This window comes from Procambarus clarkii, unplaced genomic scaffold, assembly GCF_040958095.1.
Source record: "Procambarus clarkii isolate CNS0578487 unplaced genomic scaffold, FALCON_Pclarkii_2.0 HiC_scaffold_1542, whole genome shotgun sequence".
Classification (NCBI taxonomy): Eukaryota; Metazoa; Arthropoda; class Malacostraca; order Decapoda; family Cambaridae; genus Procambarus; species Procambarus clarkii.
In genome coordinates, this window is record NW_027190570.1 from 15,744 (window position 1) to 21,090 (window position 5,347).

The 5,347-nt window shown below is 42.7% G+C and overlaps 1 non-coding gene across 1 annotated transcript; it reads right to left on the reverse strand.

The window, feature by feature from the left end:
- Positions 1-1,575: 1,575 nt before the first annotated feature.
- LOC138362244 (5S ribosomal RNA) lies at positions 1,576-1,694 on the reverse strand. The gene has a single exon (XR_011227519.1). It is a non-coding gene; the product is annotated as a 5S ribosomal RNA (ribosomal RNA).
- Between the last annotated feature and the right edge of the window lie 3,653 nt (positions 1,695-5,347).

Below are 5,347 nucleotides of genomic sequence, written 5' to 3' on the forward strand. Positions count from 1 at the left end.
ACATCGAGTCGTTTTACCAGTCCTTTAGCGTTAACGGTGATGCATTTTAAAACTGAACAGAAATCACCTTTTCTGGATATATCAAATATCGAATCCGCTTAATGTGCCTACAATTCAATCATTCAAAAAATACATAATTTACATCATGCCTTTTCATAGAACAGACAATAAGATTTGAGACAATAAGAACTTTAGTTTTATAACTAAAGTTGCACAATTATACCAACTCTATGGTGGCTGGGTGGTAAGGTGTGTGGCTGGTGTTTTGGAAGTCGCGAGTTCAAACGACCCAATGGGAGTACTTTTTTTTTTTTTTATGCCATACAATCTTCCTAGTACTATTATGTAGGTTTGTGTGTGTGTGTTTTTATTCATTCTTTGGTTTTATAGATGACATACATATTGACTCCTTTTACCGGTCCTTAATTAGGCTCTGGGGAAGCAATGGTGGTGGTGGTGGTGCATTTAAAACTAAACCAAAAATCACCAGTTCTGGACGCGTCAAATATCATATCCGCTTAATGTGTCTACAACCTAATTACTTAAAACTACACTATTTAATTCATTCATATCATGTGCATATTGGTCATTATGCTCATACAACCGACATAACAATTTATTTTCATTATTAGAATCATACATTTCATCAAGTAATACAGATACAAAGAGATTTTCTTTCTGAGAAGACCGTTAGTATTGGCTGGCTGGCAGGCAGGCAGGCAGGCAGGCAGGCATTTGAGGGTTATTATTTCGCCTGTTGATTGGGGGGAGGGTTGATGTGTTAGGGGGTTTTCGGTTAGGTGTGGTGGTGGTGATTGGTGGTGGTGGTGATTGGTGGTGATTGGTGGTGAGTAGTGGTGAGTAGTGGTGGTGGTGGTGGTGGTGGTGGTGGTGGTGGTAGTAGTAGGTGGGAGGGGGGGGGGGGGGGGAAGGGGAATGATGGTCTGTGGATTCCTTCTCCGTACCCCTTACATATAAGCAAAAACATGCCTTCCTGTGGGTATAGAAACATTAACACAAATTATATCAGTAACTGATATTGTAGCCTTTTAAACAGAAAAGATTTGTACATACAAATACTTTTAAATTATCATTTATTTGTGGAAATGGCATTTACGTCATTAAATTGATACCTCAGCATCAAGTGTCCTGCAGTGGTCCAGTGGTAAAGTGTATATAAGTGATGCGTATTCTTGGAGTTGCGAGTTCAAACCCGGATTAAGCTATATATATATATATATATATATATATATATATATATATATATATATATATATATATATATATATATATATATATATATATATATATATATATATATATATATATATATATATATACAACATGTTTTGTTTTGGTTGTTTGTTTTTGTATAAAGCCTCACACACTATATTAAGCGAGTTTGTTTTAAACATGACATACATATTAATTCATTTTACCAGGCCTTATTCCACACAACTCCGTGAATTTCCCGTGGAGCCAGCCAGCCAGCCAGCCAGCCAGCCAGCCAGCCAGCCAGCCAGCCATTCAAACAAAAACAAACGAAACAAAACAAAACAAAACAAAAAACATTATTGCCAACAGCATTTGGTGTTCCCAGGCGGTCACCCATCCAAGTACTAACCAAACCCAACGTTGCTTAACTTCGCTGATCGGACGAGAAGCGGTGTTCTCAACGTGGTATGGCCGTTGGCATGAGACTGCCTACACATTGTGGCTAATAACCAACTCTTTTTAGTCATCACGGCAGGATACGGACCTTCTTGTGGTGTCTTAATGGTAATTGTATCCTAACATATTTTTGTCTCCTTGGCATGGATATTTAACATCGTTTATTCAGTCTTGGGTTTATGTTCTTTCGCCATTTACAGACATTTTACATCTACCTACTTCCTCAGCCTACCCTGCCAATTTCTAATGAATTTGTGGATTTTCTTTTGTAATACATACATGTGTGTGCTCATCTGCTCTTCAGTTTTTATGATATTTGTCTCATCTGTCCTGCTTTATGATACTTTTACAAAGAACATGAACAAATGCTTCTATTTTAGAGAAGATATGGGATCCAGGTTTCGGAGCCGTAAAACCAACCGTCGTGATTGGTGGACGAGTTGCCAGGTTGCAGCTTCTGTACCGTGCCGGCACATAAATAGGTTCGGCTCAAGCGGCGGCAGCATCATTCCCCCGTGACTGTCTGAGCGTCTCTCATCACCTTGGTTATCTCATCATCATCATGGTAGAAGCAAAGCCTACCAAGAAGGCTGCGGCTGCTGCTGCTGTGGTGGCCACCACCAGGAAACCTCGCGTCCAGGTTGCTCACCCGAAAACTAGTCAAATGGTTCTAGCCGCGGTCGCAGCACTCAAAGACCGTAAGGGCTCGTCTCTACAAGCAATCAAGAAGTACGTTGTTGCCAACAACAAAGTCGAGGCTGCCAAGATCGCCATTTACATCCGAAGATTTCTCAAGAAAGCAGTGGCTGACGGCATTCTTGTTCAGACCAAGGGAAGTGGAGCTAGTGGATCATTCAAGCTGGCCGTAGCAGAGAAGAGGGCCGTTCTAACTCCCAAGAAAGCCACCACAACCAAGAAACCATCTACAGCAGCAAAGAAGGCCGTGGTAACTCCCAAGAAAGCCGCCACAAGCAACAAACCACCTACAGCCTTGAAAAAGAAGCAGCAGCAGCAGCTTGTTGTTGGGAACAAAAAGCCCAAAATAAAGAGAGCTTCAAAATCTCCCAAACCACCCAAGGCAAAGAAAGCTGTCAAGAAAACAACAAAGGCAAAATAAACGACGACATGCAAGCAGCATGAATACACATGACAATAAACATCCAGGCCTCCCCCCTCAGTGGAGGGGCCTCATATGATTCCAAAAAGAGTTTAGTTTTGTAGACAAATAAATCATTACTTTTGGGGTAGATTTACTCTGTATATTATATATATATATATATATATATATATATATATATATATATATATATATATATACACATACATGGGTGAGGTGATATGGTACCAAAGTTTTGGGTGAGGTGATTGACATTTACACAAGATAAAACACGAACCAATGGGAATAAAAACATAAGAATGGAAGTAACTGCAGAAGGCCTATTGGCCCATAACACAAGCACTTCCTCTTGATGCTTCTATATTGGTTCGGAGTCTTGAAGCTATAATATATATATATATATATATATATATATATATATATATATATATATATATATATATATATATATATATATATATATATATATATATATATATATATATATATATATATATGCACACAAAACTAAATAGTCTTGTTAGACAAATTGCCCCTATTAGAGGCAAGTTGACTAACAAGCCGAATGACTGCAATTGTTTTGAATTTGAGTTAAATCTAACATAGAAATGTAATCAAACCTAACCTAACCTATGCTAACCCAAGCTAAGCTAACCTAACCTAACCTAAGCTAACCCAAGCTAAGCTAAGCTAACCTAACCTAACCTAAGCTAAGCTAACCTAACCTAACCTAACCCAGCAATTCATGATCTTAATATAATACTGTTAATTGGATAAACCAATTTGGAAAGAAATGTTCGAAAATAACAAAATTAACTGTGCTTGTTAGGAAAATTGGGCCTTGCATACTTGTCCCAATAGTGTGGTTCTCGCTTTTAGGTACGACATAAACGTATACCTAAGTTGAGAGAGAAAAAGATTCGCACTCAAACATGCATATCGATTGCCAGTCCTGAATTCTGGGTAGATATTCGTGTCCTCCCTTTTCATTTACCATCATTTGGATACTATCAAAACAGCTCTGAGAAGGATAAAATGAATAAAACGGGTAGCTCACTCATGTAAAAAGGAAGAGTTGGGAAAGATCTCTCTCTCTCTCTCTCTCTCCCTCACCCCCCCCCCCCCCCACCACCACCAATGATCCTGCTCTGCTAGTATATAACGGAACAAACCTTCCCCCCCCCCCCCCCACCCCTCCCTCCCCAATCAGAGTCCCTTTAAGCATGCGAGGATAAAAAATAGATTTCATAAGACCCAATGTGCTAGCTGATATCAAAACAATTTATGTTATCGTCTATTAAGCCCTTCAGTAAAAAAGTATAGGGACCTAATTAGGTCCCGTTTTGAGGTGGTGGTGGGTGGAATCGATGGATTAGCCAAGCTCTTATCCGCCGAATCCGTAGAGGGTACGACCCTGGCGCTTCAGAGCGTACACCACGTCCATGGCAGTGACGGTCTTCCTCTTGGCGTGTTCCGTGTAGGTTACAGCATCACGGATGACGTTCTCGAGGAACACCTTCAGGACGCCACGGGTCTCTTCGTAGATGAGACCCGAAATACGCTTCACGCCGCCACGACGAGCTAAGCGACGAATAGCGGGCTTGGTGATGCCCTGGATGTTGTCACGTAGCACCTTACGATGACGCTTGGCGCCACCCTTTCCGAGTCCCTTGCCTCCCTTGCCGCGTCCAGTCATGGTGTTGAAGTTGTGTGAATAATAAAATTTCGGCACGATTTCCCCAGACTATATCCCGTCAAGCGGACGTACTTGTAGCATGGCAACTCCTAACTCCTGCCTGTCCTTACTTTATGCTTGTACTCGAGCAGAAACACGGCTTTCTCACAACGCTTTCAAAACTGCAGTTGCCTACTCGTCTGTTTCACGTCTCTGTGAAATGACTTTTGCACAAATCCAAAAAATAGAGCAAAATCAGCGATAATAGTGTTTGAGGTGAGCTGCCTGTTGGCTGCAGCCAGAGGAAGGAGGGGAGGGGCAACGGGGTGACGTAGGCGAGTCGAGCAGCCAATGGCGCTCGAGCAAGCGCCTCGAGACGGCGTATATAAGCAAAAATTTTTCGGCGCCGGCCATCACAAACCACAGTTGTTCACCATGGCTCGCACCAAGCAGACTGCTCGCAAGTCCACGGGAGGCAAGGCTCCTCGTAAGCAGCTGGCCACCAAGGCAGCACGCAAATCTGCTCCTGCCACAGGGGGCGTGAAGAAGCCTCACCGTTACAGGCCCGGAACGGTCGCCCTGCGTGAGATCCGTCGTTACCAGAAGAGCACAGAGTTGCTCATCAGGAAACTTCCCTTCCAGCGTCTGGTGCGCGAGATTGCCCAGGACTTCAAGACCGATCTTCGCTTCCAGTCGTCTGCCGTCATGGCTTTACAGGAGGCATCCGAGGCTTACCTGGTCGGTCTCTTCGAGGACACTAACCTCTGTGCCATCCACGCCAAGCGTGTCACCATCATGCCAAAGGACATTCAGCTTGCTCGCCGTATCCGTGGAGAGCGTGCATAAGCTAAAACGACCACCCTAGTATACACCAAACTCGGCCC